The sequence below is a fragment of the Triticum urartu genome, chromosome 3 (assembly GCF_003073215.2).
Source record: "Triticum urartu cultivar G1812 chromosome 3, Tu2.1, whole genome shotgun sequence".
In the NCBI taxonomy this organism is placed as follows: Eukaryota; Viridiplantae; Streptophyta; class Magnoliopsida; order Poales; family Poaceae; genus Triticum; species Triticum urartu.
The window spans coordinates 505,640,801-505,651,795 of record NC_053024.1 but is presented as its reverse complement, the minus strand read 5'-3'; positions in this window follow the sequence as shown (position 1 = coordinate 505,651,795).

Sequence of the window (10,995 nt, the reverse complement as noted above, 5' to 3'; positions counted from 1 at the left end):
TTGGTATTCCACCCTTAAAAGTATAATTAGCAAGCATGGTGGAAATTTCAGCTTCCGGTATCTTTCTTTTATTTGTAATAGTATCTTTCATGTGCTTAGCATAAGGATTGGTTTTGAGCATATCAGTTAATCGCATACATAAAAAGATAGGTCTAATCATTTCAGCAAAGCGCTCAAAATCCTCATCATCCTTTTTCTTGGATAGTTTGGGAGGAAAAGGCATGGGTTTCTGAACCAAAGGCTCTCTTTATTTACCATGTTTCCTAGCAACAAAGTCTTTCTTATCATAACGTTGATTCTTTGATTGTGGGTTATCAAGATCAACAGCAAGTTCAATTTCTACATCATTATCATTACTAGGTTGAGCATCATTATGAACATCATCATTAACATTTTCATTAGGTTCATGTTCATTGCCAGATTGAGTTTCAGCATCAGAAATAGAAATATCATTTGGATTATCAGGTGGTTCAGCAATAGGTTCACTAGAAGTTTGCACAGTTCTATCATTTTTCTTTTTCTTCTTTTTAGAAGAACTAGGTGCATCAATATTATTTCTCTGAGAATCTTGCTCAATTCTCTTAGGGTGGCCTTCAGGATACAAAGGTTCGTGAGTCATTCTACCAGTTCTAGTAGCCACTTTAACAGCATAATCATTTTTCTTACTATTCATCTCATTGAGCAATTCTTTTTGAGCTTTAAGTACTTGTTCTACTTGAGTGCTAACCATAGAAGCATGTTTGCTAACAAGTTTAAGTTCACCTCTAATATTAGGTATATAATCACCCAAGTATTTAATCATATCAGCATCTTGTTTTAATTGTCTACCAAAATAAGCATTGAAGTCTTCTTGTTTAAACATAAAATTATCAAACTCATCCAAGCATTGGCTAGCAATTTTAGTAGGAGGGATTTCAGCTTTATCATATCTATAGAGAGAATTTACCTTTACTACCTGTGTCGGGTTATCGAGGTCTGGAGGTTCTTCAATAAATAAAGGATTAAGATCATATGTTTCTTCAACAGGCGGTAAATTAAGACCATGTATTTCTTCAATAGGAGGTAAATTCTTAACATCTTCAGCTTTAATACCTTTTTCTTTCATAGATTTCTTTGCCTCTTGCATATCTTCAGGACTGAGAAATAGAATACCTCTCTTCTTCGGAGTTGGTTTAGGAATAGGATCATTAATTGGAGCAGGAGCTAGCCCAGGAGCTGGCTCCAGAGGTGTCCAATTATTTTCATTTGTCAACATATTATTCAATAAGATTTCAGCTTCATCTGGTGTTCTTTCCCTGAAAAGAGAACCAGCACAACTATCTAGGTAATCTCTGGAAGTATCGGTTAGTCCATTATAAAAGATATCAAGTATTTCATTTTTCTTAAGAGGATGATTAGGCAAAGCATTAAGTAACTGAGAAGCCTCCCCCAAGCTTGTGGGAGACTCTCTTCTTTAATTTGCACAAAGTTGTATATTTCCTTTAAAGCAGCTTGTTTCTTATGAGCAGGGAAATATTTAGCAGAGAAGTAATAAATCATATCCTGGGGACTATGCACACAACCAGGATCAAGAGAATTAAACCATATCTTAGCATCACCCTTTAATGAGAACGGAAATATTTTAAGGATATAAAAGTAGCGAGATCTCTCGTCATTAGTGAACAGGGTGGCTATATCATTTAATTTAGTAAGATGTGCTACAACAGTTTCAGATTCATAGCCATGAAAAGGATCGGATTCAACCAAAGTAATTATACCAGGATCAACAGAGAATTCATAATCCTTATCAGCAACACAGATAGGTGAAGTAGCAAAAGCAGGGTCAGGTCTCATCCTAGCATTTAGAGATTGCTTATTCCATTTAGCTAATAACCTTTTGAGTTCATATCTATCTTTGCAAGCTAAAATAGCTAAAGAAGCATCTTGGTCAAATAAATAACCCTCAGGAATAACAAGTGATTCTTCATCATCACTTTCATCTTCATAATCGGATTCAATATTTTCAATCTCTCTAGCCCTAGCAAGTCGTTCCTCGAGAAAATCACTAAGTGGCATAGTAGTATCAGGCATATAGGTAGTTTCATCATAAGTATCATGTATAGCAGAAGTAGCATCATCAATAACATGCGACATATCAGAACGAATAGCAGAAGCAGGTTTAGGTGTCGCAAGCTTACTCATAACAGAAGGTGAATCAAGTGCAGAGCAAGATGGCAGTTCCTTACCTCCCCTCGTAGTTGAGGGATAAATTGTTGTCTTAGCGTCTTTCAAATTCTTCATGGTGTCCAGCAGATATAAATCCCAAGTGACTCAAAGAATAGAGCTATGCTCCCCGGTAATGGCGCCAGAAATTAGTCTTGATAACCCACAAGTATAGGGGATCGCAATAGCTTTCGAGGGTAGAGTATTCAACCCAAATTTATTGATTCGACACAAGGGGAGCCAAAGAATATTCTCAAGTATTAGCGGTTGAGTTGTCAATTCAACCACACCTGGAAACTTAGTATCTGCGGCAAAGTGTTTAGTAGCAAAGTAATATGATAGTGATGGTAACGGTAACAAAAGAGTAATGAAAGCAAAGTAATGTTTTTGGTATTTTGTAGTGATTGTAACAATAGCAACGGGAAAGTAAATAAGCGTAAACTAGTATATGGAAAGCTCATAGGCATTGGATCAATGATGTATAATTATGCCGGATGCGGTTCATCATGTAACAGTCATAACATAGGGTGACACAGAATTAGCTCCAATTCGTCAATGTAATGTAGCATGTATTCCGAATATAGTCATGCGTGCTTATGGAAAAGAACTTGCATGACATCTTTTGTCCTACCCTCCCGTGGCAGCGGGGTCCTAATGGAAACTAAGGGATATTAAGGCCTCCTTTTAATAGAGAACCGGAACAAAGCATTAGCACATAGTGAATACATGAACTCCTCAAACTATGGTCATCACCGGTAGGTATCCCGATTATTGTCATTTCAGGGTTAACGGATCATAACACATAATAGGTGACTATAGACTTGCAAGATAGGATCTAGAACTCTCATATATTGATGAAAACATAATAGGTTCAGATATGAAATCATGGCACTCAGGCCCTAGTGACAAGCATTAATCATAGCAAAGTCATAGCAACATCAATCTCAGAACATAGTGGATACTAGGGATCAAACCCTAACAAAACTAACTCGATTACATGGTGAATCTCATCCAATCCAACACCGTCCAACAAGCCTATGATGGATTTACTCACGCACGGCAGTGAGCATCATGAAATTGGTGATGGAGGATGGTTGATGATGACGACGGCGACGAATCCCCCTCTCCGGAGCCCCGAACGGACTCCAGATCAGCCCTCCCGAGAGGTTTTAGGGCTTGGCGCCGGCTCCGTATCGTAAAACGCGATGATTTCTTTCTCTTTTTTTTCTCCCTGAAAGCAGTTATATAGAGTTGGAGTTGGGGTCGGGGGGTCTCCAGGGGGCCCACGAGGTAGGGGCGCGCCCTGGGGGGGGGGCGCCCCCCACCCTCGTGAGAAGGGTGTGGGCCCCCTGGTCTTCATCTTTGGCGAGGATTTTTTATTATTTATTGTAAGATATCCCGTGGAGTTTCAGGTCATTCCGAGAATTTTTGTTTTCTGCACATAAAACAACATCATGGCAATTCTGCTGAAAACAGCTGATACGTCTCCAACGTATCTATAATTTTTGATTGCTCCATGCTATATTATCTACTGTTTTGGACTATATTGGGCTTTATTTTCCACTTTTATATTATTTTTGGGACTAACCTATTAACCGGAGGCCCAGCCCAGAATTGTTGTTTTTTTTCCTATTTCAGTGTTTCGAAAAACGGAATATCAAACGGAGTCCAAACGGAATAAACCTTTCTGGAACGTGATTTTCTTCCCGAATACGACCCAGGAGACTTGGACCCTACGCCAAGGAAGTTTCGAGGTGGGCACGAGGTAGGGGGCGCGCCCTATACCACTAGGCGCGCCCCCCACCCTCGTGGGCCCACCGAAGCTCCACCGACGTACTTCTTCCTCCTATATATACCTACGTACCCCCAAACGAACAGATACGGAGCCAAAAACCTAATTCCACCGCCACAACTTTCTGTATCCACGAGATCCCATCTTGGGGCATGTTCCGGAGCTCCGCCGGAGAGGGCCGTCATCACGGAGGGCTTCTACATCATCATAGCCTCTCCGATGAAGTGTGAGTAGTTTACCTCAGAGCTTCGGGTCCATAGTTATTAGCTAGATGGCTTCTTCTCTCTTTTTGGATCTCAATACAAAGTTCTCCCCCTCTCTTGTTGAAATCTATTCGATGTAATCTTCTTCTTTTTTGTGGTGTGTTTGTTGAGACCGATGAATTGTGGGTTTATGATCAAGTCTATCTATGAATAATATTTGAATCTTCTCTGAATTCTTTTATGTATGATTAGTTATCTTTGCAAGTTTCTTTGAATTATCAGTTTGGTTTGGCCTACTAGATTGGTTTTTCTTGCCATGGGAGAAGTGCTTAGCTTTGGGTTCGATCTTGCGGTGTCCTTTCCCAGTGCACTAGTAGAAAAGGGGGCAAAGGTCCACGCCGGGTCAGCCCATTAGTCCCGGTTCAGTCACGAACCGAGACTAATGTGAGCATTGGTCCCGGTTCGTGCGGCTAAGGCAGTAGTCCCGGTTCACCTGAGCCCTTTAGTCCCGGTTTGTGGCACGAACCGGGACTAAAGGGTGGGATGCCCTTTAGTCCCGGTTTGTGTCTCAAACCAGGACTAAAGATTAGACCTTTAGTCCCGGTTTGAGACACAAACCGGGAATAAAGGGTGCAATGCCCTTTAGTCCCGGTTTGTGTCTCAAACCGGGACTAAAGGTCCCATTTTCAAACTCTACCCCCTGGTGGATCGCCTTTTTTGTTTTGAAAAAATCAAAAGAAAATGATAAAAACTTCAAAAAATAAAATCCTTCGAGAGGTAGTTATATTACTACATCTACTAGTTAGGAAAATTTAAAAACTTAAATTTGGACATGTTTTGCAAAAATGTAGGGAAAATGTAAAACGGCTATAACTTTTGCATACGATGTCGGGAAAAATGTATAATATATCAAAATGTCCAGAACGAAAATCCGCTTCCGATTTTGACGGCCTACGGCCTGTTTGCAAATTTTTAGAATCCTCAAATTCTAAAAGGAAAAAAGTTATGCTCAAATTTCAGTTTTTTTGAATTTTTGTTAAATCTGGTCAAACTACTTATTCAAGAAGTATTAGTGTTATAAATAATTATTCAAGAATATTAGTTTTACTAAATAATTATTTTAGTTTTTTTTGAATTTTGGTCAAATATGGTCAAATTGTGGTCAAATTGTGGTCAAACAATGGTCAAACTACTTATTCAAGAAATATTAGTGTTACTAAATAATTATTTCAGTTTTTTTGAATTTTGGTCAAATCTGGTCAAACTATGGTCAAATTATGGTCAAACTAGGGTCAAACTGTAGTCAAACTACTTATTCAAGAAATATTAGTGTTACTAAATAATTATTGTTTTTTAGAACAATAGTTTCAAACTCAAACAGTGAAATGTGTGACTTCATGATCAAGCTAAATTCCTGAGGGTTAATAGGATTGACATCTTACTATTGTCAGGAAAACAACAAGTGCAGACTTGGAAACGAGGGAGAATAGAACCCGGAAGTTAAGCGTTCTCAGGCTGGAGTCGTGAGAGGATGGGTGACCGTTCGGGAAGTTAGATGATGAGGGGTGATAGGAGACTAAAGGTCAAATTGAGCAGTGATGAGGGGTGATTAGAGATTATAGGTTAAAATAATTTAGAAATTTGAAATTCAAAAAAAAATTCAAAAAAATCAAAAAAGAAATTTCAAAAAAAATCATAAAATTTCCTTTAGTACCGGTTGGTGTTACCAACCGGGACTAAAGGTGGACCTCCAGGCAGCGGCCGCGTGGAGGGCCTTTAGTCCCGGTTCGTATAAGAACCGGGACTAAAGGGGGGGGGGGGGGCTTTAGTACCGACCCTTTAGTCCCGGTTCCAGAACCGGGACTAAAGGCCCTTATGAACCGGGACTAAAGGCCCTTTTTCTACTAGTGGTGACAGAAGGAGCAGCAAGGCACGTATTGCATCGTTGCCATCGAGGATAACAAGATGGGGTTTATTTCATATTGCATCAATTTATCTCTCTACATCATGTCATCTTGCTTAAAGCGTTACTCTGTTTTTAACTTAATACTCTAGATGCATGCTGGATAGCGGTCGATGAGTGGAGTAATAGTAGTAGATGCAGAATCGCTTCGGTCTACTTGTCACGGACGTGATGCCTATATACATGATCATGCCTAGATATTCTCATAATTATGCTCAATTCTGTCAATTGCTCAACAGTAATTTGTTCACCCACTGTAGAATACTTATGCTCTTGAGAGAAGCCACTAGTGAAACCTATGACCCCCGAGTCTATTCTCATCATATCAATCTCCATCAGTTTAATCTTGCTTTGCTTTTTTACTTTGCCTTTTACTTTTCACTTTGCATCTCTATACCAAAAATACCAAAAATATTATATCTATCAGGTCTCACTCTCGTAAGTGACCGTGAAGGGATTTGACAACCCCTAATCGTGTTGGTTGCGAGTAGCTATCGTTTTGTGCAGGTACGAGGGACTTGAGCATGGCCTCCTACTGGATTGATACCTTGGTTCTCAAAAACTGAGGGAAATACTTACGCTACTCTGCTGCATCATCCTTTCCTCTTCGGGGAAATCCAACGCAAGCTCAAGAGGTAGCAAGAAGAATTTCTGGCGCCGTTGCCAGGGAGTCTATGCAAAAAGTCAACATACCAAGTACCTATCACAATCCCTATCTCTCGCATTACATTAGTTGCCATTTGCCTCTCGTTTTCCTCCCCCCACTTCACCCTTGCCGTTTTATTCGCCCTCTCTTTCTCAATCTCCTTCTCCTTCTCTTTCTCTGTTTGGCGCCTTTTTCTCGCTTGCCTTGTCATCATGGCTAATCTTATCTCTTCTCCGTTATCTCTCGAGAATGAAGTCCTAAATTTTAAACAAAAGGAGGGAGAAAATCTGAAAGACGCTTGGTATAGAATTTGCGATGCTCAAAATAGATCTACCAGGAAGCAATCTACTTCAGAACTTCTTCGCAATTTTTATGTAGGTGCTAGTCCTTGGTATATATATATCCTTGATACCATTACCGGGGGGAATTTCTTGGGTAGCCACACTTTTGATTCTTATAATGCTATGATAGATTTATTTGGCTCACCACCTCTTTTGGTTAATGGAACTATGTTAACTTTGGAGCATGTTATGCAAAGGCTTGAAATTATTGAAAACAAAGTTGCTACCATTGAATCAATTGATAATATAGATAAAAAGATCCATAATCAAATTACTCAATATGGATCTAAGGTAGGAATGACTTTGAAAAATATTAAGTAAAAGGAACCCATGGTTAATGAGAAAATAAATCTAGATTCCACTAGAATCGATAAACTTGAGGGTATCATTACCAACTTAGGAACCGCTTTTTCTTCCGTAAGGAATACTTCTAGTCCTCCCACTAAAATTACCAAGCTTATGTATGTTCCTAAGAATAAGGGTGAATCATCTAGTAAGGAAACTGCGGATCTTAAATCTATAAGCATTCATCCCGATAATTTTGCTATCATTAAGGAACCTTATGCTACGAATGAATTTTTTGATCGTGTGCCTAAAAGTTTGATAATTACTAGAAAGGAAGAAATTTCTAAGAAAGATAGATGCCTCATTGAAGAATTGCCTACCAAAGATGGCAATACCTAGATCTATCCTCGCTTTTATGCCTAGCTAGGTGTGTTAAACGATAGCGCTTGTTGGGAGGCAACCCAATTTTATTTTTAGTTTTTTGTGTTTTTCTTCTGTTAGGGAATAAATAACCCATCTACCTTCTGTTTGGATGTGGTTTTGTGTTTTAATTAGTGTTTGTGACAAGTTAGACCTATTAGATCTTCTTGGATGATAGTTATTTGATCTTGCTGCAATTTCCAGAAACTTTGCGTTCAGTGGCCGAATTGTTAAAAATCACCAGAACGTGATAAAATACTGATTCCAATTGCTGCTGATCAATAACAAATTGTCTAGGTCTTCCAATTTTTGTAGATTGTTTGGAGTTCCAGAAGTTTGCGTTAGTTACAGATTACTACAGACTGTTTTGTTTTTGACAGATTCTGTTTTTCATGTGTTGTTTGCTTATTTTGATGAATCTATGGTTAGTAAAATAGTTTATAATCCATAGAGAAGTTGTAATACAGTAGGTTTAACACCAATATAAATAAATAATGAGTTCATTACAGTACCTTGAAGTGGTCTTTTGTTTTCTTTCTCTAACGGAGCTCACAAGATTTCTATTGAGTTTTGTGTTGTGAAGATTTCAAGTTTTGGGTGAATTCTTGTGATGGATTATGGAACAAGGAGTGGCAAGAGCCTAATCTTGGGGATGCCCATGGAACCCCCAAGATAATCCAAGGGCACCAAAAAGTCAAAGCTTGGGGATGCCCCGGAAGGCATCCCCTCTTTCGTCCACTTCCATCGGTAATTTACTTGGAGCTATATTTTTATTCACCAACATGATATGTGTTTTGCTTGGAGCGTCTTGTATTATTTGTGTCTTTGGTTGTTAGTGTGCCACAATCATCCTTGCTGTACACACCTTTTTAGAGAGCCATACATGAATTAGAATTTGATAGAATACTCTATGTGCTTCACTTATATCTTTTGAGCTAAGTAGTTTTGCTCTATGTGCTTCACTTATATCTTTTGAGCGCTATAATTTTGCTCTATGTGCTTCACTTAGATATTTTAGAGCACGGCGGTGGATTTGTTTTAAAGAAACTATTGATCTCTCATGCTTCACTTAAATTATTTTGAGAGTCTTAATAGCATGGTAATTTGCTTAATAGTAACATGCTTGGTATTCAAGATTTGTGAAACTTTCTTTTGAGTGTGTTGAATACTAAGAAAAGTTGGATGCTTGATAATTGTTTTGAGATATGGAGGTAGTAATATCAAAGTCATGCTAGTAGAGTAATTGTGAATTTGAGAAGTGCTTGAGTTAAAAGTTTGCAAGTCCCGTAGCATGCACGTATGGTAAACGTTATGCAACAAATTTGAAACATGAGGTGTTATTTGATTGTCCTCCTTATGAGTGGCGGTCGGGGACGAGCGATGGTCTTTTCCTACCAATCTATCCCCCTAGGAGCATGCGCGTAATACTTTGGTTTTTGATGGCTTGTAGATTTTTGCAATAAGTATATGAGTTCTTTATCACTAATGTTGAGTCCATGTATTATACGCACTCTCACACTTCCATCATTGCTAGCCTCTACGGTACCGTGTATTACCCTTTCTCACATCGAGAGTTGGTGCAAACTTCGCCGATGAATCCAAACCCCGTGATATGATACACTCTTTCACACATAAACCTCCTTATATCTTCCTCAAAACAGCCACCATACCTACCTATTATGGCATTTCCATAGCCATTCTGAGATATATTGCCATGCAACTTTCCACCATCTAGTTTATCATGACACGTTCATCATTGTCATATTGCTTAGCATGATCATGTAGTTGACATAGTATTTGTGGCAAAGCCATTGTTCATAATGTTTTCATACTTGTCACTCTTGATTCATTGCATATCCCGGTACACCGCCGGAGGCATCCATATAGAGTCATACTTTGTTCTAGTATCGAGTTGTAATCATTGAGTTGTAAATAAATAGAAGTGTGATGATCATCATTCAATAGAGCATTGTCCCAAAAAAATAGAAAGGCCAAAGAAAAAAAAGAAGGCCCAAAAAAAGAAAATAAATAAAAAGGGGCAATGCTACTATCATTTTTTCCACACTTGTGCTTCAAAGTAGCACCATGTTCTTCATATAGAGAGTCTCTTGAGTTATCACTTTCATATACTAGTGGGAATTTTCATTATAGAACTTGGCTTGTATATTCTAGCAATGGGCCTCCTCAAGTGCCCTAGGTCTTCTTGAGCAAGCAAGTTGGATGCACACCCACTTAGTTTCTTTTGTTGAGCTTTCATACATGTATAGCTCTAGTGCATCCGTTGCATGGCAATCCCTACTCCTTGCATTAACATCAATTGATGGGCATCTCCATAGCCCATTGATTAGCCTCGTTGATGTGAGACTTTCTCCTTTTTGTCTTCTCCACATAACCCCCATCATTATATTCTATTCCACCCATAGTGCTATATGCATGGCTCAAGCTCATGTATTGCGTGAAAGTTTATGAGTTTGAAATTATTAAGGTATGAAACAATTGCTTGGCTTGTCATCGGGGTTGTGCATGATGAGAGCATTCTTGTGGACGAAAATGGAGCATGACTAAACTATATGATTTTGTAGGGATGAACTTTCTTTGGCCATGTTACTTTAAGAAAACATAATTGCTTTGTTGGTTTGCTCGAAGTATTATTATTCTCTATGTCAATATGAACTTTTGTCTTGAATCTTCCTAATCTGAATATTCATACCACAATTAAGAAGATTTGCATTGAAATTATGCCAAGTAGCACTCCGCATCAAAAATTCTCTTTTTATCATTTACCTACTCGAGGACGAGCAGGAATTAAGCTTGGGGATGCCTGATACGTCTCCAACATATCAATAATTTTTGATTGCTCCATGCTATATTATCTACTGTTCTGGACTATATTGGGCTTTATTTTCCACTTTTATATTATTTTTGGGACTAACCTATTAACCGGAGGCCCAGCCCAGAATTGCTGTTTTTTGCCTATTTCAGTGTTTCGAAGAAAGGGAATATCAAACGGAGTCCAAACGGAATAAACCTTTCTGGAACGTGATTTTCTTCCCGAATATGACCCAGGAGACTTGGACCCTACGCCAAGGAAGCTTCGAGGTGGGCACGAGGTAGGGGGCGCGCCCTATACCCCCAGGCGCGCC